Source organism: Stenella coeruleoalba, assembly GCF_951394435.1.
Source record: "Stenella coeruleoalba genome assembly, chromosome: 9".
Lineage (NCBI taxonomy): Eukaryota > Metazoa > Chordata > Mammalia > Artiodactyla > Delphinidae > Stenella > Stenella coeruleoalba.
This window is the reverse complement of record NC_137155.1, coordinates 69928271-69951540: the sequence shown is the minus strand read 5'-3', so window position 1 is coordinate 69951540 and position 23270 is coordinate 69928271. Positions and strand designations below refer to the sequence as shown.

The 23270-nt window shown below is 35.7% G+C and overlaps 1 long non-coding RNA gene across 5 annotated transcripts in view; it reads right to left on the bottom strand.

The window, feature by feature from the left end:
- Positions 1-23270, bottom strand: part of LOC307191226 — a 750426-nt gene that overhangs the window by 54450 nt on the left and 672706 nt on the right. The window contains exon 11 of one of the 5 annotated variants that reach the window (XR_013829653.1): positions 19494-19523. The exons of the other annotated variants lie outside the window; for them this stretch is intronic. This is a non-coding gene — a long non-coding RNA (uncharacterized lncRNA). Of the gene's footprint in view, positions 1-19493; positions 19524-23270 lie in introns of those variants that run through there. 5 annotated transcript variants of the gene reach the window in all.

The following is a 23270-nucleotide window of genomic DNA, read 5'->3' as shown; positions in this document are numbered from 1 at the left end:
CTATCTATTTTACATTTGGTAGTGTATACATGTCCATACCACCCTCTCACTTCGTCCTAGCTTACCCTTCGCCCTCCACATGTCCTCAAGTCCATTCTCTAAGTCTGCATCTTTATACCTGTCCTTCCCCTAGGTTCTTAAGAAACATTTTTTTTTTTTTTTTAGATTCCATATATATGTGTTAGCATATGGTATTTGTTTTTCTCTTTCTGACTGACTTCACTTTGTATGACAAACTCTAGGTCGATCCACCTCACTACAAATAACTCAATTTCATTTCTTTTTATGGCTGAGTAATATTCCATTGTATATATGTGCCACATCTTCTTTATCCATTCATCTGATGATGGACACTTAGGTTGCTTCCATGTCCTGGCTATTGTAAATAGTGTTGCAATGAACATTGTGGTACATGACCCTTTTTGAATTATGGTTTTTTCAGGGTATATGCCCAGTAGTGGGATTGCTGGGTCATATGGTAGTTCTGTTTGTAGTATTTTAAGGAACCTCCATACTGTTCTCCATAGTGGCTCTATCAATTTACATTCCTACCAACAGTGCAAGAGTGTTCCCTTTTCTCCACACCCTCTCCAGCATTTATTGTTTCTAGATTTTTTGATGATGGCCATTCTGACCGGTGTGAGGTGTTACCTCATTGTGGTTTTGATTTGCGTTTCTCTAATGATTAATCATGTTGAGCATCCTTTCATGTGTTTGTTGGCAATCTGTTTATCTTCTTTGGAGAAATGTCTATTTAGGTCTTCTGCCCATTTTTGGATTGGGTTGTTTTTTTGATATTGAGCGGCATGAGCTGCTTATAAATTTTGTAGATTAATCCTATGTCTGTTGCTTCATTTGCAAATATTTTCTTCCATTCTGAGGGTTGTCTTTGCATCTTGTTTATGGTGTCCTTTGCTGTGCAAAAGATTTTAAGTTTCATTAGTTCCCAATTGTTTATTTTTGTTTTTATTTCCATTTCTCTAGGAGGTGGGTCAAAAAGGATCTTGCTGTGATTTATGTCATAGAGTGTTCTGCCTATGTTTTCCTCAAAGAATTTTATAGTGTCTGGCCTTACATTTAGGTATTTAATCCATTTTGAGCTTATTTTTGTGTATGGTGTTAGGGAGTGTTCTAATTTCGTTCTTCTACATGTAGCTGTCCAGTTTTCCCACCACCCCTTATTGAAAAGCCTGTTTTTCTCCATTGTATATTCTTGCCTCCTTTATCAGAAATAAGGTAACCACATGTGCGTGGGTTTATCTCTGGGCTTTCTAGCCTGTTCCATTGATCTGTATTTCTGTTTTGTGCCAGTACCATACTATCTTGATTACTGTAGCTTTGTAGTACAGTCTGAAGTCAGGGAGCCTGATTCGTCCAGCTCCATTTTTCTTTCTCAAGATTGCTTTGGCTATTCGGGGTCTTTTGTGTTTCCATACAAATTGTGAAATTTTTTGTGCTAGTTCTATGAAAATATGCCATTGGTAATTTGATAGGGATTTCATTGAATCTGTAGATTGCTTTAGGTAGTATAGTCATTTTCACAATGTTGATTCTTCCAATCCAAGAACACGGTGTATCTCTCCATCTATTTGTGTCATCTCTAATTTCTTTCATCAGTGTCTTATAGTTTCTGCATATAGGTCTTTTGTCTCCTTAGGTAAGTTTATTCCTAGGTATTTTATTCTTTTGTTGCAATGGTAAATGGGAGTGTTTCCTTAATTTCTCTTTCAGACTTTTCATCATTAGTGTATAGGAATGCCAGAGATTTCTGTGCAATAATTTTGTATCCTGCTACTTTACCAAATTCACTGATTGGCTCTAGTAGTTTTCTGGTAACATCTTTAGGATTCTCTAAGTATAGCATCATGTCATCTGCAAACAGTGACAGGCTTACTTCTTCTTTTCTGATTTGAATTCCTTTTATTTCCTTTTCTTCTCTGATTGCTGTCGTTAAAACTTCCAAAACTATGTCAAATAATAGTGGTGAGAGTGGACATCCTTGTCTTGTTCCTGATCTTAGAGGAAATGCTTTCCATTTTTCACCATTAAGAATGATGTTGGCTGTGGGTTTGTCATATATGGCCTTTATTATGTTGACGTTAGTTCCCTCTATGCCTACTTTCTGGAGAGTTTTTATCATAAATGGGTACTGAACTTTGTTGAAAGACTTTTCTGCACCTATGAGATGATCATATGGTTTTATCCTTCAGTTTGTTAATATGGCTTATCACACCGATTGATTTGCATATATTGAAGAATCCTTGCATTCCTGGAATAAACCCCACTTGATCATGGTGTATGATCCTTTTAATGTGCTGTTGGATTCTGTTTGCTAGTATTTTGTTGAGGATTTTTGCATCTATGTTCATCAGTGATATTGGCCTGTAGTTTTCTTTTTTGTGATATCTCTGTCTGGTTTTGGTATCAGGCTGATGGTGGTCACGCAGAACAAGTTGGAGAGTGTTCCTCTCTCTGCTATATTTTGGAAGAGTTTGAGAAGGATAGGTGTTAGCTATTATCTAAATGTTTAATAGAATTTGCCTGTGAAGCCATCTGGTCCTGGGCTTTTGTTTGTTGGAAGATTTTTAATCACAATCTCAATTTCAGTGCTTGTGATTGATCTGTTTATTTTTCCTATTTCTTCCTGGTTCAGTCTTGGAAGGTTGTGCTTTTCTAAGAATTTGTCTATTTCTTCCCGGTTGTCCATTTTATTAGCATATAAATGCTTGTAGTAATCTCTCATGATCCTTTGTATTTCTGCAGTGTCAGTTGTTACTTCTTCATTTCTAACTCTACTGATTTGAGTCTTCTCCCTTTTTTTCTTGATGAGTCTGGCTAATGGTTTATCAATTTTGTTTATCTTCTCAAAGAACCAGCTTTTAGTTTTATTGATCTTTGCTATCGTTTCCTTTATTTTCATTTATTTCTGATCTGACCTTTATGATTTCTTTCCTTCTGCTAAGTTTGGGGTTTTTTTGTTCTTCTTTCTCTAATTGCTTTAGGTGTAAGTTTAGGTTGTTTATTTGAGATGTTTCTTGTTTCTTGAGGTAGGACTGTATTGCTATAAACTTCCCTCTTAGAACTGCTTTTGCTGCATCCCATGTGTTTCAGGTTGTCGTGTTTTCATTGTCATTTGTTTCTAGGTATTTTTTGATTTCCTCTTTGATTTCCTCAGTGATCTCTTGGTTATTTAGTAGTGTATTGTTTAGCCTCCATGTGTTTGTATGTTTTATAGGCTTTTTCCTGTAATTGATATCTAGTCTCATAGCGTTGTGGTCAGAAAAGACACTTGATATAATTTCAACTTTTTAAAATTCACCAAGGCTTGATTTGACTCCCTCCTGGCTCGCTGTGGCACACTAGCCCCCTTCAGGCTGTGTTCACGCTGCCAACCCCACTCCTCTCCCTGGGATCCGACCTCCGAAGCCCGAGCCTCAGCGCCCAGCCCTGACCTGCCCCGGTGGGTGAGCAGACAAGCCTCTTGGGCTGGTGAGTGCTGGCCGGCACTGATCCTCTGTGTGGGAATCTCTCCACTTTGCCCTCCACACCCCTAGCGGAGCAACTAGGCCTCTGAGCCACAGCTACTGAGCCTGCGCGTCTGGAGCCTGTGCTCCGCAACAAGAGAGGCCGCGATAGTGAGAGGCTCACGTGCCACGATGAAGAGTGGCCCCTGGTCGCGGTACTAGAGAAAGCCCTCACACAGAAATGAAGACCCAACACAGCCAAAAATAAATAAATAAAATTTATTAAAAAATAAATAAATAAAATAAAATAAAATGTATACCCAAAGAGAGGACTTTTATACTGATAATTTTTAAAGAGGCTATGATCAAAATGAAAATACAGATTTGAAATATTACTGTAGAAGTTTTGACCTTGAAATTGTGTGCCCTGTTTCATTCCAAGTTTTCTAGAGATCCTGGGAAACCAGTTTCTGAAACTATGCTAAACCAATTCTCGTCCTGGTGAGAGAACTATTTTTACACAAAATATGTGGTAATAGTTTACCTTGAATTTTGTTTTAACTTTCTATTTTAAAGGAACAATACTTTTAAGAGCCAAATAAATGGAGCCACATAGGGACTTTTCTATTAAAGAAATCCTGACCTTTAACATGTAAAACTATAATTTAGAAATTTTTAAATTAATTTTATCTACTCTCCGATGTACATATTTAAAGCCCTATAATTTTTCCCTCTAAGTATATTCCCTCTAAGTATAAGTATTGCCACTGTGGCAAACTGTCAATCAGCCTCTCTGCTCCCCTTTTAGAAGGACTGTCTACATCAAATGGCCTTGACATGTAACAACTGGCAGATGACAGTCTAGGATTACTGCATACTACTTAAACAAATGATTTGCCCATATTGCACCCAGGACCTCCCAGTTTTAAAGTGGGGACATTTAATTGAATACTAGGGGGAAACTACTAATAAGTTGATTTTGCTTATGATGAATTTTTTAAAAACCTGCTTTTTCCAAAAAAAAAAAAAAAGTGCCATCTCTGTCTTAATTAGTGTTAACGTTTGTCAATACTAGGCAGGATTTTGTTGTTGTTGTTGTTTTGCTTATCTGTGTATAATATATAGTTAATATATTTGAAAATTTAGTAGGATGAACTTACAAAATATCATAGGAATGCATAAAACAAATGATCAAAATCAAATTTCTAATAGACTTTTCCTCCCTCAGATTCATGTTCATGCCTTTACAAAATAATTTACTGAGACTGGTCCTGAACAAACCAACAGAGGAAGCTATTTAATATTTGCCAGCTGGTGGTAGTAACTTATAATGTAAAAGAACTAAAGTATAATGTATGCACTATTTACAGAAATTTGGACATATGGGAAAAAAACACACAGAAGTATATCTGGCACCTAGGGCTTTTTGTCAAAGAAGTAGCAGAAGCTGGGAGAGGCATGCAGGTGGGGTAAAAGGAGAATTTTACCACAGAAAAGCCAAAGCAACTAAAATATATATTCTGTTCAGGGTTGTAAATGCCAAGAATGCACAGCTGAAGGAATTCCTAAGGCACCAACTCTTGAAAGATTTGTGGATTTCAGATTGTTGATATTAAATCTAAATATGCTGGGATGAAGTTGTTGGATTTTTTTTCTTTTTACGCAGTTTGGTTGCACTTTCCTGATCCATGCATACATATAGTATGTGATCCATAAATGTGGATTTACTAAAATACAAGAATCTTGTGGCCCTGACTCTATTGGAAAGTACACACGTTAGCTTTTCTACTCTGAAGAGAAAGGTAAAATCAGTGTCGTTTAAGGCATCAACGGCTTTAATGAGGGTGAGTCATAGCACTCAGGGAGGTGAACCTGTTTATTTTTATTACACAACACTTTTAACTGGGACCATTTTAAAAAAGCCAAATGACAGACAGGGACCAAGATTAGATGCATCCTCAGTAGACAGCTGGCATGCCCTGCCAGAAGGAGGATTTAGTGGAGTGTGGCTGGTAAGAAGTAGTCAACAATTGGGGGAAGGGGAAGTGAAAAAAAAACTCCCTGAAGAAAGTAAAAAAACAGGTCACAGTAATTTCCCTCAGGACTAAAATGTGTGACATGAGCTTTTGCATTAAGTCAGAAATTTCAGAGTAAGAGGAACCAGGAAAGAACCAAAACTATGTGGAATAATGTTGCTATTGTATTTGGGAGGGCTCAAATAAAAAGTTACTGAGTCCTTTCCAAACTAACTAGCTAAATGGTGTGCTATTTCTCAAAAAGAACTTGCTTCCAGGAAAAGGGAATTAAACTTGTTTTCCTATTTCAGATTGAATTATAGTAGTGAATTTATTAACTAATCAACTAAGGTACATATGGTTAAAAAAAAAAAACTTCCTCATACTGCAGCAAAAAAATGTATTCTAAGACTTATCAGGTGACAATACCTTATATTGGAGACATGACATCAATGAAGCAAAGTCACTGTTGACCATCCCAGAAAGTTATAATACTGTTTCTAGCTTCTTCTAAAAATGTCCTGTCTATAGCCAGCCTTTCCAAGAATGTTATTCTCATGCATTTAAATTAGGCAATAGTTTAGTGCATAAGTTTGCATTGGGGATTGGGGATATTTCCTTGAAAACACTTTATTTTTTTTCCAGAAGCAATGTAAAAATGATTGTCCAAGAAGCCTAAAATAAATGAGTAGCTCCCCAGGAGTAAATGGTGTACTTCTCTGAGATATGTGAATTCCAAAAGAGGCAAGGGTTTCATGTACAAAATAAATGGAGAAAGGAATCAACAGCATTTTCTTGATCCAAACTACATAAGTTGCAGGGGAAGCTGGAGGTGCATTTTTATAGCCGTGCACCCTGGGAAGAGAAGAGGCTCTGCCAGGAGATCCTTAGGGATACAGGGGAAAGAAGTGATGTTTCGGTATTGTCAGGAACTAATAAGTTGTCTGGAACTCAATAAATGTTTGTTGAAATAATAAGGAATGACTTTTGATATGCAGTTATGAATAATTCTGCACAGTACAAAAAATTGCTACAGATAAATTTTAACTATAAAGTCATACAAAAGTTTTCTAGTGGGTTGAAATTTTTATAGTTGTAATGTCTCAATAATGATTTTGGGAAAGATTGAGGAAATAAAATGGTGAAAATAATTTAAAGTGATTTTTAAAAAAATAAAACTTATGTGATGATTTTCTAATTCAGAACTACTTAAAGATAATTGTTTCTTTGATGATATACATTTTTTCTTATATATATATTTTAAAGTATATCCTATATATTTTAACAGCAGCCAAAATTAATCTTTATAAATTAAAAATTTTAAATAAAAACAATATAATCATTCTTAACAAACTGATTTGCTAATACATGAACGGTGTAAGTCAATGACTTTATCAAAAGACTAAGATTTTGAGACTATATATCTATTTAATACATAAGGTAATGAATTTGTAGCACGGAGGATTGATTTAAATTTAGGGGGATATTTCCTTAAAAGAAACAAGTTCATGGTCACTTTGTATGTAGAAACATGGTTCTCAAGGCAGTCCCTCAATTAGTAAGGAGAGAAAACGAGAGAGAAAATTATTCTGCATTAAAAATTCTTTAGTTTCCTGAGAGAAGTGTTGGTAGGGCCCAAAGTAAAGTAAACAGAGACAAGAGTGAAGAGGAGGACGAGAAGAGAGGACTTAGGAAGGGCATTGTCTAAGAAGTGATGGGAAATGTCTAAGGAATGTGAAAGAATAAGGGTCTGATCTTGAGCTACAAATTGTTTATTACACAATCCTGACAAAATAAACCTGTCTTTGACTTCAGACTTTCAGAGCGTGGTACAGACATTGCCTTTTATATCACAATTTAAAATATTCTATAGTAAAATGAGCTTCAGACTGACAACTATATTTTTTAACACATATTTGATGTTCTTTTGGAAACATTAATATGGAGAATTTCTATAACATAAAAAGGAGACATTAATTTAATGAAGTTATCGCCTAACATAAACAGCGATCAACTCATAATCAATTTTGTTGTATGTATACCACCTCATCCTTTGCTGCCAGCCTGCCCGGATTATTTTGAAGCAAATGCCAAACATCCTATCATTTTATCCATGAATATGTCAGTGTCTTTCCTCAAAATACAAGGACTTAGTTAAAAAAAAAAAACACAATATAATTATCACACATAAATTTTACCAAAAATTTATTTTCATAATCGTCTAGTCAGTATTCAAATTTTCTGATTGTCTCATGAATCTATCTGTTTTTCAAATTGAAATCCAAATAAGGTTCAAATTTTTCAGTTGATTGATGTATATCTTTGAATCAATGTATATTGATCCATCTCTCACTCTATTTTTCCTGTCAATTTATAGGTGTATGTAAGTGGGTTATTTTTCCTTTTGAGTCTAGATTTTGCATTGCTAGCAGATAATAACAAAATTTTGAATTTTGCTAATTAGGTGAGAAACTGTATCTCAGTGGATTTTAATTTATCTTACATGTGATATGGAATATCTTTTCACATATTTGAGCACCACATTCACTTATTTCTTTTTCTGTGATTTTGTAATTCATATATTTTGTCCATTATTCTATTGTATCATTGATACATTGTTTTCTTCTCTATCTTTAGAAGTCCTTTATATATTGGTATTAAAGATATTAATTCTTTGTGATATAATTTGCAAATATTTTTGTACTATTTTGTCATTTATCTTTTGACTTTGGTGGTGGTTGTGTGTGTCTTAATATACCAAATAAAATTTTATTTTTATGTTGTCAAATTTATCAATTTTTTTTTTCTTTCTTTTTTTATTTTTGCTTCTAGAGTTTGTCACTGTTAGAAATATTGGGTTGGCCAAAAAGTTCGTTTGGGATTTTCATGAGATGTTATGGACAAACCCGAACAAACTTTTAGGCCAGCCCAATATTTTCACCTCTCCCAGGTTATAGAATTCACCCAGGTCACAATGTGTTGCTGGTAGGACTCTCAGAAGTGAGTAATTGCTTTTGTGGAATAATATGATATAAAATAGGAATGGCATGAGTAATAAGTGAGACACAGAGCAGAGACAGAGAAGCTGGGGAAGCTGAATTAAAAGTTAACATTTAAGAAGCCCCCAGAGAATCTCCTTATCTATAAGGACACTGAAGTTTCTTCTCTAGAAAGGGGGATAAAATCACTTTTATCTGAGGGTCACAGCAAAGAGTATTTCCAGAATGCTGGAGGCCTGAGGCTTGGGTACACCCAAGGAGTGGACAACTTGGTCACATTCAGCCATGTGCAATATAATTATTCACAGCACTTTTCCATGGCCTAACCATATCACTTCAGAGGTAAAGTGACAAGTAGACTGTTAATTTAACCTGCATCTAAATATCAGCATATTGAAAAGAAAGAAGTATTTGATAAATGAAAAGCCTTGTTTTCAAATAATGAAAGCATTCTCTTTGTAACTTAATATGTCAAATAGACTATTTTAAAATCAGTTAAGCAAGGTAACTCTGTGGTGTTAATCCCATGACTACTGACTTGACTATCTTTTGGTTCAATCTAATTCAGTGCTAGATCTGTGGTTACGAAACTATGCTGCCTGAGTGGTCTTAAGTACATTCATTAATAATATAGGCAAAATGCTTTTCACAGATTTCCCCTAGGCTGACACATACACAGGCACACATACTCTATAGTTATTACCAGGCATACCTATAATCATACTGTTTATGATGAAGAGATTACAAAATAATCTGAGCTTCAAATTTTCATTTTAAAATAGTGTATCTTCTCATTGATGCACATGAGATACATCACATCTCATCCACATGAGATACATCAAATTATGGGATTCAAAATAGAACCTACTAGAAAATTTACCTTGAAAAAATATGTGAAAGGATAGCTATTATCTCAGCTAACCCTGTGTAACTTCCTCTCTTTCCCTTTGGTCTATTAACTAAAGGACATGTTAACTCTTGATAACAGGTTTTGAAGGATTCCAATCATAACTGGTTAATGCCCTCTATGTTGGAGGCTACATACTGTGAACAGCATGGCCTAAATCTCTCTTTTCCCAAAGCCACATTGATTCTTCTGAGTTTTTCCTTCTTTCTTTTTTAAATTTTACTCTCTTAGAAAATGTCAATGATACAATACAGTGTTATCAACTATATTTCTTTATTTGTTTAATTAATTTGATAAGCTGACACTATATACCTTGTAGGATCTTGGTGAGTATGAAGTAAGGCTGTCTGTGTAAAGTTCTTATCACTTGTTGGCTATATAATAGCTGTTCAATAAACACTAGCTCTCTCTCCCCAACACTCTTTTCTATACTGTATATACACAGCCTATAATGTATATTTGAATGAACCATGTATTTGCCTTGATATTCTAGGGAAGAATAGCTTTTCCTAGGGTAAGGTCATTATACGTCAAATATTGTCCCAGGAACCTGAGCTGCATCTCTTAACCTTTTCCAGTTTATAAAAAATCTCCTTGGATTGCCAAAATGAACAGGGATATTTACTGCCTCTTATGAAGCATGAGTCATCAGTTTAATTTAAGAGCTCAAGTGTTTCAGAGGACATTTGTCAGTTGAATCAGAAACATCTCTATTAACCAGCAGACCTTACCATAGCATTAGCTGGCTCTATAATTAGACACTACTAGGAGTTATGGGGGAAAATTAACAAGGTAGCAATAAAAATAATAGTGAAGTTTGCTCTTCTGATGGATGCAAAAATTAATGTTCCTTTCAAAGCTGCAGGAAGCTCTGGTTGATTCTGCATCACAATGTCTGTTTGTAAGGAGACACAACACAAATGCCCACAACCCACTGTGTCCTCCAAAGTTATTCATCAGTTATGAAAATTGGATTTGGGTTGATCTGGAGATTTCCTGAACAATATCTATAAAGAAAAAACTTTTTGATGAAATAAATTAAAAAGTGAGATGTGTATTTAACTTCAGAGGTTATTTATTTAAATACAGTTATTAGCACATATCTAAAAATGATGGAGCTAATTACAAATGAATCCCTTCTCATTAAATTAGGTTTTGAAGGATCTTTACTTGAAATCCTCATTTTTTTTTTTTACATCTTTATTGGAGCATAATTGCTTTACAATGGTGTGTTAGTTCCTGCTTTATATCAAAGTGAATCAGTTATACATATAAATATGTTCCCATATCTCTTCCCTCTTGTGTCTCCCTCCCTCCCACCCTCCCTATCCCACCCCTCTAGGTGGTCACAAAGCACCGAGCTGATCTCCCTGTGCTATGCAGCTGCTTCCCACTAGCTATCTATTTTATGTTTGGTAGTGTATATATGTCCATGCCACTCTCTCACTTTGTCACAGTTTACCCTTCCCCCTCCCCATATCCTCAAGTCCATTCTCTAGTAGGTCTGTGTCTTTATTCCCATCTTACCCCTAGGTTATTCATGACATTTTTTTTTCTTAGATTCCATATATATGTGTTAGCATATGGTATTTGTCTTTCTCTTTCTGACTTACTTCACTCTGTATGACAGACTCTAGGTCCATCCACCTCACTACAAATAACTCAATTTCGTTTCTTTTTATGGCTGAGTAATATTCCATTGTATATATGTGCCACATCTTCTTTATCCATTCATCTGATGATGGACACTTAGGTTGCTTCCATCTCCTGGCTATTGTAAATAGAGCTGCAATGAACATTTTGGTATGTGACTCTTTTTGAATTATGGTTTTCTCAGGGTATATGCCCAGTAGTGGGATTGCTGGGTCATATGGTAGTTCTATTTGTAGATTTTTAATGAACCTCCATACTGTTCTCCATAGTGGCTCTACCAATTCACATTCCCACCAGCAGTGCAAGACTGTTCCCTTTTCTCCACACCCTCTCCAGCATTTATTGGTTCTAGATTTTTTGATGATGGCCATTCTGACTGGTGTGAGATGATATCTCATTGTAGTTTTGATTTGCATTTCTCTGATGTTGAGCATTCTTTCGTGTGTTTGTTGGTAGTCTGTATATCTTCTTTGGAGAAATGTCTATTTAGGTCTTCTGCCCATTTTTGGATTGGGTTCTTTGTTTTTTTGTTATTGAGCTGCATGAGCTCCTTATAAATTCTGGAGATTAATCCTTTGTCAGTTGCTTCATTTGCAAATATTTTCTCCAATTCTGAAGGTTGTTTTTTCGTCTTGTTTATGGTTTCCTTTGCTGTGCAAAAGCTTTGCAGTTTCATTAGGTCGCATTTGTTTATTTTTGTTTTTATTTCCATTTCTCTAAGAGGTGGGTCAAAAAGGATCTTGCTGTGACTTATGTCATAGAGTTTTCTGCCTATGTCTTCCTCTAAGAGTTTGAGTTTCTGGCCTTACATTTAGGTCTTTAATCCACTTTGAGCTTATTTTTGTGTATGGTGTTAGGGAGTGTTCTCATACTTTTACATGTGCCTGTCCAGTTTTCCCAGCACCACTTATTGAAGAGGCTGTCCTTTCTCCACTGTACATTCCTGCCTCCTTTATCAAAGATAAGGTAACCATATGTGCATGGGTTTATCTCTGGGCTTTCTATCCTGTTCCATGGATGTATATTTCTGTTTTTGTGCCAGTACCATACTGTCTTGATTACTGTAGCTTTGTAGTATAATCTGAAGTCAGGGAGCCTGATTCCTCCAGCTCCGTTTTTCGTTCTCAAGATTGCTTTGACTATTCGAGGTCTTTTGTGTTTCCATACAAATTGTGAAATTCTTTGTTCTAGTTCTGTGAAAAATGCCAGTGGTAGCTTGATAGGCATTGCATTGAATCTGTAGATTGCTTTGGGTAGTATAGTCATTTTCACAATGTTGATTCTTCTAATCCAAGAACATGGTATATCTCTCCATCTGTTTGTATCATCTTTAATTTCTTTCATCAGTGTCTGATAATTTTCTGCATACAGGTCTTTTGTCTCCTCAGGTAGGTTTATTCCTAGATATTTTATTCTTTTTGTTGCAATGGTAAATCGGAGTGTTTTCTTAATTTCACTTTCAGATTTTTCATCATTAGTGTATAGGAATGTCAGAGATTTCTGTGTATTCATTTTATATCCTGCTACTTTACCAAGTTCATTGATTAGCTCTAGTAGTTTTCTGGTAGCATCCTTAGGATTCTCTATGTATAGTATCATGTCATCTGCAAACAGTGACAGCTTTACTTCTTCTTTTCCAATTTGGATTCCTTTTATTTCCTTTCTTCTCTGATTGCTGTGGCTAAAACTTCCAAAACTATGTTGAATAGAAGTGGTGAGAGTGGGCAACCTTGTCTTGTTCCTGATCTTAGTGGAAATGGTTTCAGTTTTTCACCATTGACGACGATGTTGGCTGTGGGTTTGTCATATATGGCCTTTATTATGTTGAGGAAAGTTCCCTCTATGCCTACTTTCTGGAGGGTTTTTATCATAAATGGGTGTTGAATTTTAGTCTGTAGTCATCATTTTAGCCATTTCATTGATCACCATGGAATTAACCCCTCAAATTAGTCTGGATCAGTGTGGATTTACATTATAAACTACAAAAGTTGGTTTGTAGGCCTGACAGACATGGCAAAAGTAATTAACACTTCAAAACACTACCAATTTAGTGACCTAATTTAGGGAAGAGTAACGTATATTGAGGATGTGAAACTAAATTAAATTCCAGTTAAATACAAATATTTTTCTTCACATACTGAGTCATCTGATTCAGACCCCACAGGGTGCAGTGTTACCTTGCTTGGTGAACTGCATAATTATTTATAGATTTCTCTCAACATTAAGTTTACCCCTTATCTAACTTTACACAGGCAGTCTAGCTAGTGACTCTCAGAGAGCTACCCTCCTGTATAATATGTTCCCACATGGCAGGTCAGGGCCCAGGTGCCCCTTTTTCCATTCTTTGTTGATGGTTTGAAAATATCAGGACAACGACTGCATGCCACATTGGTTTTATAATTCCTAATCAAATGTCTCTACAGGGGGCTCTAATTCCACATAACGTGTGTAAAACAAAGAGATAAATGTTACTTATTATTAGGAATGGAGGCTCAAGGATCTATTGTGAAGCTTTGTACTTATTGATGGAATTCTAAAACTAGGCTATAAAAAAGTTATTTCTTAATGAAACATTAATGATAAATAACAAGCCTTCAGGCGGTTAAATACTTAACACTCAAAGACATTTCCATTTGAAGCATTTTTAAGAATATGAACTAATGGAATGAAATTGTATTTCTAATAAAGTACAATATTAGTTCTACAATGAAACTCAGTGTTAATTGAGTGAAATCTTTAAGGTCTTAAAAGTAATAATTTGTGTGTGTGTTTGTGTTTTAAAGAGATTAATTAGAGGATGCATATGGTTGACTTTAGGCCAACTAGACATGTTTCTCTTGTTTAAGAATAGAGAAAGAGAAAAACTTCTTAGAAACATACTGGTGAGAACATTTACTTACTGTTCAGTGTAGAAATGAATAAGAAAAGGAAGGAAGTGATAATAGTGTCATCTAAGGGCAGGCCTCCTGGAGCCAGACAGAGTCAGATAAAGTACAGATTAGGCTGCTCATTCTTTTTGAAGGCCATAACACTAACTCAAATATAGTCTTAAGAAAATTCCTGAGGATAACTGGCATGCACAATAGTCATGAGGGACAGATACCAGAATGTCAATGTATTAATTTGCAGTTAGAACTAGCTCAATCGCATGGGACTAGAGTACTCTACTAGCCTGATTAGCATATTCTCTCTCTATAGTCAAGCTACATAGAGAAAGTAAATCATAATCAGAAAGATGCTATTTGAGAGTAGAATCAGAACAAAATAAGTTAAACTATATAAATATGGAATTGCCTCATTCTAGGGTGGTTTAACATACCCCTCTCACAAAGTAAAGTGTTTGCCAATAAAACCAGAAATCAGTAAAGTCCACCAGTTATCATCACCTCCGTCCGTCTCCATTGGAGGGATAGACTTGCCATATGGACTGAAAATACCTCATGGTTGGAGGCTAAGTTTTTCTCTACCTTATGGTGTTTGAGCAGGCACTGCTAACAGCTGCCTCTCTGACTCTTCTTATTTTTATGCTGACCAATTGCTTTTCTAATAGACATAGTCCTTTTGAATGGGTGTGCATGTATGTGTGTATGCAAGCATATGTGTGTATAACTGGATTAGAATTAAATCCAAATATATGGCCTATAAGCCGTCCCGTCTCTTTCCAGTGATTGCGTTATGTCTTCTCTGATCCATTACTTGTTGCTTTTACAATTTACTTCTCCATGGACAAGTTCATTTTACTTATTTCCAAGTTCCTTGAGGGACATCTCTGTGTAAGCTCATACTTATTAAGAAATGTTATCATATACTTTCTCTCACCAAAAAAATAGATAAATGGCCTTGGCATAACAATTTTGACAACTAATAAAACTGTTCTACCTCTTCAAGTAATGAAGTCTTTTTAGTAGTGCTAAGCAAATTTCTATTAGATGGTTGCAAAGATTTAGTTAATGAATAATTTGAATTATCTGTGGTTAACCATCTATTGAATGGTTTATAGCATTTGAGCACTACCTATATAAATCCTGTATTAATCATTATACGAGCTGACTTATGGCATAAGGGAAAGCAAATTTGATGTTTGTTCCCAAGTTTAGACTCCATATTACCACCACTTAGACCTTGTCTTGGTTTGGATACTATGATGTAAGCACTATAACATTATTATAGAAGCAAAAAAATTATTGAACATTAAAAAGTGGAGTTTTAACCAGTAAAATCACACTATTGCATTTAATTTTTCACAAACTGTGCTCCTGGGATTTGTTTGAAAGCACCACTGGATAATGCTGAGTAATACTGCATGAGTAGGGCTTGGGGGTAGTACTTTGAATTACCTCCTGATGTTTGCTTTAAGAGGAGGAACTTTGCTTTCTAAATTCTATTAAAAAATCAATTTGGTTTCCAAAAACAGTATTCTAATTTAAAGTTTTCTCAAGACATTAGTCAATCTCTTTGCTGATAACTGATTCCTTACGGACAAATATCAGCACTTTATATGCTACCTTATTGAAACCACAATGCTGGCTGGCAACAGACAGCTTTCCAGCATCACCTCTAGTATCACAGACAGAGTCCTGGACTAGGGGTTAACAGATCTAGATTTTAATCCTGACTAACTGTGTGATTTCAAATTATTTAATCCTTGGCTATTGGCCTCTGTTGGGTTGGATTGTTTCCCTCTCAAAATTCATATGTGGAAGTCCTAAGCCCCAGGACCTCAAATACAACCTTATTGGATATAGGGTCTTTACAGAGGTAGTCAGGTTTAAAATGAGGTCAACTAGGGTGGGCCCTAATCTGTTATGACTGGTGTCCTTATAAGAAGGGGAAATTCGTATACAGACATGTACACAGGGAAAACACTATGTGAATATAAAGACAGTCATCTATAAATTCAAGACAGAAGCCTTGATCAGATCTCTCCCTCACAGCCCTCAGAAGGAAAAGACCCTGCCAACAACTTGATTTCAGACCTCTAGACTCCAGAACTTTGAGACAATAAGTTTCTGTTGTTTAAACTACTCAGTTTGTAGTACTTTGTCACAGCAGCCCTAGCAAACTAACACAGCCTCTTGGGCTGAAAGGAGATGATGAAATCCTTCTATAACAGCCCTCTAGACCCTTGTTTTATCTCTTCTGTGTTAATGAAATTATTCTTTTATCTCTGTGCTTTGCAATCATATTTCTGAAATAAAGATCTGATCTTGCCAATGTGCTGCATAAAGCCTCCAAGGGAACACCTCCATATATGGCAGACAGAGCCTTTCCTGGTCTGTTCCAAAGCCACAATTTCAGGTAGCCTCTCTGCCCCCAAATGCCATTGTTGTCCATTTCCTCCCTGGACAACTCTGCCCTTTCTTTTAGTTTGGGAGATCAAGACCAAGTGCAAGAGAATTATGGCAACACGACCCTGGACAATGTTGGAGCAGATCAAAGGGAGAGCACATGGGAAATGGGAAGAAGAGAGAAAAATGGTAAATTTACATAGTTTCTGTGTAAAAACTTGTTGACTAATGTTTTAGGTCAAACAAAATGAATCAGAACGTTTATATATTGAGATTTTTTGTTTGATGTTGCCAAAATTTTTTCAGACTTCTAGTGGCATGAATGTCTGCTTTGTAAACAGTTAAAATTGCAGGTTTTTATATATGGAAGCAGATACCTTAAAGAAGGCTTTCTATATATCCAGGAAAGACTAGTCAGCTTTGCTCAGTGTTGACATAATACACTGTCTAAACCCCTTCTCCATCATGCATTACATGAGGCAAATATAGTTTCTTACCTCACAGGACTGTCAGTTATTTGAGGTCAAGTACTACAACTTAAATATTTCTTTCAATTCACTATATATAGCATAGTACTTGACACTTGGTATATAGGAAAACTAAACAAAACCAAAGAAAAAAGTGTATTGAGTTTGAGCTTGGTTTAGGTCTTGATTTCTTCTCTTGAAATTTGCATTGGTTCTCTTCCAGAAATATTTTGGTCCAAGTGTGAAACAACGTAAAGCTATCAATTTATACCATTTTGGTAAGAGTATAAATAATATTTTTGAGAAATTAAAGCTACAACATGGTATTGTCATATACCAGCTGGACACTCCAAAATCGCTTGGCATAATCAAAGACTATCTTTAAATATAGAAGTCCTTGCTACTGCTCACTTACGGGAATGTCCACAAGAAAGGTAGCCCAACTGCAAGTCAACCCCTGCCTTTTGGGCTCATATTTGAAACCACTGTCTTCTTTCTGCATAGCAGTCCTAAGGGTCACTTTCAGCAGCAATCTGCAGATGACTGCCCACCCTTGGAGATGCCCTTTATCACCACCGCCAGCCAGGATGCTCCAAAATGAATCTTGTACATACCATACCAAACACACCATCCAAATCCACCCAGCCATTCTCCTGTGACCCAATAACCAATATAGACAGAAACTTGATTTCAATAGATGAAGATGATAACCAGAGTTTACTTAGGAAGAGAAATAGCTTTTTTCACAGCCTATCAAGTCCTTTACATTCAGTATTTTGCGACAACGCATTCAGACTTTAGGAGACCCAGTTAATATATAATTATAACAAAATTGAAAAGATTATCAGCAGCAAAAAGTGACTTAGAGAATAGGTTAAAGGATAGGGTTGGGGAAGACGAGAAAGGTGGAGGCTGTAAATGGAAAAAAGAAAAAAATGGCAAGGCTTACAATTTACGCAGATCCTTTGTATATATATCTTGACTGTTCAAATGAAAATTGAATTATGGGGGGTTTTATAGTGAAGGAAAAACCCTCCAAACTTTAGCAGCTTAATTGGTAGCTTTTTAAAAAAATTGTAAAGGGTTTTAAAACTACAATTCCACATTCTATGAAATAGAAACATTTTAGTGCTTTTATACCCTATTATTTTAAGGTTTAATATTTTTTCTGGAACTAAGTGTGGAAGATTAAGATAACAAAATTTGGCTTCTGGGTCTGCCTTGGCATTCTTCACCTTGCTCAGATGTATATGATTACATTTTCTATTATGCAAGCCATGGGGACATATGGTATTTTCACCAAAAAGTGATGAAAGGAACATCTTTAGGAAAGTTGAAAATATTGTCTAACTTAGGAAACAAACTTCTGAGACTGGGGATATTTTTTTCTGCTTGGCTACCTGGCAGTCTAAGTGTTGCATGTATGCGTAGAGTGTTGAGGGAAGGGGTATAGTTAGAGAACAGGCATGCAAACAAATAACCAAAAATATGTAACTCACAAAATTTGGTCAAATTCTACATTGTTCATGATTAAGTGATACATGTAGAAATTGATCAATTTTATTTCTGAAAAACTTTGGCAAATGGTAAAGATGCTTGCTAAAAAGTAAGACTACTTACTCATTCTCCCTTGTTTCTGGACTTAACTCTTGATTAACTCAAAAGTAGGCTGAAGACTATGCAGCCGTTCTGCCATCTGCACTTTGACTGAACAAAAAAAGTTAGGCTTCAACTCCCTCCTCTGCCTAATATGTTAGGAATAAAAAATGATAGTTACTAGCAGGTCCCACAGTGAAGTTTGAGTTCAGCCTTGACTTCCCCATAAGCACTTTATGAGCTGAGCACCCAGCATGTAAATTTTGGTCATACAAAGAGTCACTACATCGTTATAAAATGATTGCTACCCTTTTGGAGAATTTGGTGTATGCTGGATTTAACACTCATCTCACATTCTAAGAACAACAAAGCATAGGATTTTGTTCATCAAAACATCTAAATAATTAAGTGAATGGTAGACAGTATTAAGAATATTTTCACCACACATTCTTCTTTTTTTTCTGGTCCCTCTACAGCCAGAGCATTTCTTCTTTCCTTAAAGTGAAATGCAACTAAAAGTTGTATCAATGTAGCATCCATTTAACAAAATTGGGACAAAAGATATGATCGCGTTTTCTAGGAAATAGTCTTCTTTGAGAACACATTTTAAAGAACTGACACAAAAGCTTTCTTCAAGGTAGAGGTAGTGTTAAGACATTAAGTAACTGGGACGAAGTGAGAGAGTGACATGGACTAATATATACTACCAAATGTAAAACAGATAGCTAGTGGGATGCAGACGCATAGCACAGAGAGATCAACTCGGTGCTTTGTGACCACCTAGAGGGGTGGGATAGGGAGGGTGAGAGGGAGACGCAAGAGGGAGGAGATACGGGGTTGTATGTATAGCTGATTCACTTTGTTATAAATCAGAAACTAACACACATTGTACAGCAATTATACTCCAATAAAGATGTTAAAAAAAATCTATTTCCAGTACTTTGTTATGCAGGAACCATTTCTAAATAGAGCATTGGGTCTTTCAAATGAAAATACTTTTCTCATGTGCAGACCAATTTGTTCCATTGCTTCTGAAATGATAAGGTAATAGAAAACGCACATCAAAGTACTTATTTCAGATGGATGTGTTCTCAAGAATAATTTTCACTTTTTCCTTTAAATATTTTTTCTTTCCTAAAAAGCAAAATATTAGAAAATAAATAACTTTGGGTAGAAACATAAATAATGTTCCAAAAAATGTAGAAAGGGTCAAAAATCTTTCAAGAAAACTGCAGATTTAAAGATGATTATAATATTAATAGAGAAAAACGAGATTCAAGAGTAAATATAAGAAGCATAAGAGAATTTAATAGTAATAAAATTACACTCAAAAAACCAATAGTTATTCTGTGTGTTCATTACGTATTTGTCTTTAATGCATTGAATTTTAGTGACAGTTCCTTCTTTAGTACTTTTGCAATATGCTTTGGCTCTTGCACTCTGAATCTATATGTTTGAGCTAATTTCTTGTTGATAGCAAGTAATGCTTATAAGCATACATAGGTCCTCTGCACTGGTCTTAACAACTCATAGAAACAGTGCATCTGTTTTGATCTAATCATAATTTTGAAACCACTGGTTCATGATTATGGCTCACTTTTCTATTCAAATACCTGTTTTGAACTTTGATAAAGTTCTCAGTGCTATTCTTTTTGAATAACTTCTTTCAAGGCACCAAATATAAAATAGTACAAAATATGGAAGGTTAGTAATATCCATTCTTTATATGAAAGTGGCTTGCTTTAAGGAGGAATAGTTACAGATTTGATAGTAACATGAAAGGAGTAAATTTCAAAGTACAATAATTTTCTCAGCATAAAGTGAAATGGAAATTTGGTGTTTTTCTGGTAAGTTTGACATATATGCAGAAATATTTGAAAATTTCACTTTTTAAAATGTGTACACAATAACTGATTTTAGAATGTATTTGAAATTGTTCTTTTTATCTCCCTTTACTCACTGGTTAAAGTATTATTCTAGAGATAATTTCACAAGAAGTGTCTTCAGAATATAAATAGTTACAGTACAGAAACCTGATTATTTTATTGGGACTATTCTGCAAGCCCTATGAAGGCAAAACTGCCTTTCAGAAATATTAAATTAAGTATTTATATATTAAACATTTATAAAATTAAATATATATTAATTAAATTTATGTATAATTAAATATATAATAAATTAAGTATTTAATATATATTAAATTATCTATTACATGACATTTCCAAAGCAAATAGACCATTAATAAATCTAAAAGCCATTTTTAATGCTTATTATCCTCTCCTTTTTATAGTGTTTGCTTTAATTCACCAGCTCCGTCTATGTGAAATGCTGGCTTCCGTGACACTAGAACCCTTCTGTTTTCTTGTCACTGTTCATTGCTCCCTCTCATGAGAAAGACAGTGTACACAGTTCAACTACTCTTTTCCTCTGACAGCTCTGCTCATTCTGTCCCCATTACCTTGGTAGCTTCTTTTCTTCTTTCTTCTTTGACCTGTTTGTGTCTAAAGGGTGCATGCTTCGCCCTCTTTCCTTTCACACAACTCACTCTTCCTTAGTAATCTCATCGCTCATATTACCAGCCCTAAACTGGTAATTGCCAACACATCTTTTATCTAGAGTAGAGGATGCAAACTTTTTCTGTAAAGGCCCAGATAGTATATAATTTAGGCTTTGCAGGCCACACGGTCTCTGTCACAACTATTCAACCCCACTGTTGTAGCACAAAAGCAGCCATAGGCAACGTAAATGAAGGAGCACAGCCATGTTCCAATAAAACACTGGAATTTGAATTTCATGCAATGTGGATGTAGTCCTAACTCCTAATACCTCAGAATGTAACTGTATTTGTAAATAGAATCTTTAAAGAGGTAATTAAAATGAGGTCATTATGGTGGGCCCTAATCCATTATGACTTGTGCCCTTATAAGAAGAGGAAATTTAGACAGAATGATATAGAAGGAAGACCATGTGACAACATAAGGAGAAGACAGCCACCTACAAATTCAGGAGAGAGGCCTCGGAAGAAACCAACCCTGACAATACCGTGTGGACAACTCAGACTTCCAGCCTCCAGAACCGTGAGAAAATAAATTTCTGTTGTTTAAGCTATCCAGTCTGTGGTACTTTGTTGTGACAGTCCTATAAAACTAATGTAACATATTCTTCTTCTTTTTTAAATTAATTAATTTTTTTACAGTAGGTCCTTGTTGGTTATTTATTTTAAATATAGCAGTGTGTACATGTCACACTTCTTCATTTTTTTTCAACCATTTAAATTAGGCAAAACTATTTTTACATCACAGGAGGTACACAAACAGGTGATGGGCAGGCCCTCGTTTGCTGAGCCCTGATCCAGAAGTCCCTTTTCAAGCTTCGTTTTATAAAGCAGACAACTACGTCTTCACTTCCTCAGATTTCCTCAAACTCAACCTGTTCCTAGGGCAGGTCATCCTGTCCTTCTCTGTTATCTAATCTGGTTTATACTTTCTCCTCTTTTGTGTTCCCTGCCTTGCTGAGTGGAACCACCATCTACTTTGTCACCCAAACCTTAAACCTGGTAGTTATCCTAGATTTCTCATTTCCTTCATTTCCCACATCTAATATGGAACCAAATCTTACTGATTCTGTTTAATATTTCATTGACTATGTGGTGTGTCCTATCACTTATTCTTTTATAATACTGTGCAAATTTGTCCAGATCTTTAGTCTTACTGTCTACATTGCTGCCAGAGAGACTGTCTAAAGTCTAAATCTAATTACATTGTCCTTCCAGTGAAAACCTTTTAAAGCTTCTCTGTTATCTAAATCCTAAGCTTCTGAACATGATATACGTTGTTTTCCATGAGGTCTTTCTTCATCAAATTCATTCCCTAATGGACTCCTCTTTCAACAACGGTTCAAATGAAATACTTGCCATTGTCAAGAAGGGGCACAAGGCTACCTACTTCCCGGCCTTTATTTATGCTGTTCTCTTTGCAATACTTTACTTTTCCTTCTTCACTTGATGGACATTTGCTCCTTAACGATGGGAAGTATTTTTCATCTTTAGCTCTTACACAAGGCTTAGCAAAAGGTAGACTCTTCAAAAATACATGAATTATTAACTGTGATCAAAAGAGCTGTGTGAAAGATAATAACATATATATATTTGCACATACGTATGTATGTGATGTTAATGTGTGTGTGTATGTGTGTGCTTATGTACATAAATATGTGCACACAAAATCTCTGATTTCTGGCCTAACTAACAGTGGTGTAACAGGTGCAACAACTTTTAGAGCTGGGTTAAAGGATAATTGGACTCCAAAGAGTTTGGGTCCAGAACTCCATCAGTTGAGGATGTATCCGGAAGCATCAGGGAAAACATCCCTGTCCATTTCCTGCTCACTCTGTCTGTAGCCCATTCGAAGCATGCATTGTCTTTTGCTTCCAGTTACTCAAGCCCTACATGACCTTCAAGGCTCCACTTAGAGCTGTACTCCTTCAGGGATCCAGAAGCCTGTTCCCACTATTCCAAAGTTTAGTGACTATTCGTTTCTCTCTTGTAATATTTAATAACGGCGTTTAGCACTCGCTTTTAAAATTTCCTTCTGATTTGGAGGTTTGTCTTCCCTTGCTTTGCAAAATACTTCGTTAAATGGTCATCTCAGCACATAGCTTAGTCCCAAGCACCATGTAGGCAGTTGGCAATTGAAGGACCAGGTCAGAAAGAGTCCTTTGTTTGATCACTCTCATAGCTCTGAGAGTCTACCCTGTATTGCATACATGAACTTTAACATTTGAGGGGTCACTGAACTTTTTGAGAATCCAGCAGATAGTGCCCCTCAGAAAAACCATAAATGTACACACACACACACACACACACACACACACACACACACA